This window comes from Ipomoea triloba, chromosome 16 (genome assembly GCF_003576645.1).
Source record: "Ipomoea triloba cultivar NCNSP0323 chromosome 16, ASM357664v1".
NCBI classification, from domain to species: Eukaryota; Viridiplantae; Streptophyta; class Magnoliopsida; order Solanales; family Convolvulaceae; genus Ipomoea; species Ipomoea triloba.
In genome coordinates this window covers 17,223,795-17,224,562 of record NC_044931.1, presented here as the reverse complement: position 1 = coordinate 17,224,562, position 768 = coordinate 17,223,795, and positions in this window count along the sequence as shown.

The window sequence follows — 768 nt, the reverse complement described above, 5'->3', positions numbered from 1 at the left end:
AAGCCAAACTTGTGGAGTACTGCCTTCAAGAAAGGCCAAGATACTCTGTCAAAAGCTTTCATCATATCCAGTTTAACCATAACATTATTTCCACGACACTTTTTGTCGATATATTGAAGCAATTCTTGTGCCAGCAGAATATTGTCTTGAATGTTTCTTCCTTCAACAAAACCTGTCTGTTCTTTAGAAATCAATTTGGGCAAAAGTTTACTCAGGCGAGTAGCTAGAATTCTTGTGAAGACCTTGCTGATAAAAGTGCATAAACTGATAGGCCTGAAGTCAGCAAAAGTGTCTGGATTGATAACCTTTGGGATCAAAACTAGTTGCGCACTTGCAATAGCACATGGGATGGGCACTCCTGCAAAAAAATCAAGCGCTGCAAGATAGACGTCTTCGTGAACAATTTCCCAGCAGTGTCTAAAGAAAGTGCCAGAAAAACCATCTGGGCCGGCCGCGCTATCGGGGTCTAGTTTCCATACTGCCTCTTTAATCTCTTCACGAGTGAGTGGCTTTGTCAAAGAAAAATTGTCAGAAACTTCCAAGCTAATTGGGAGGTTTTGCAGAATAGATTCCATCTCAAAGCAATCCTCGGCCTTGAATAACTTGGTGTAAAAAGAGATGGCTTCTTCTTGGATCGCAGGTTGTGTGGTAAGTAGATTACCCGAATCATTTTTGATGGCACAAATTCTTTGTCTGCGATGTCTGTCCTTGACCGTGGCATGAAAAAATCTAGTGTTGGCGTCTCCTTCCTTTAGCCATTTTACCCTG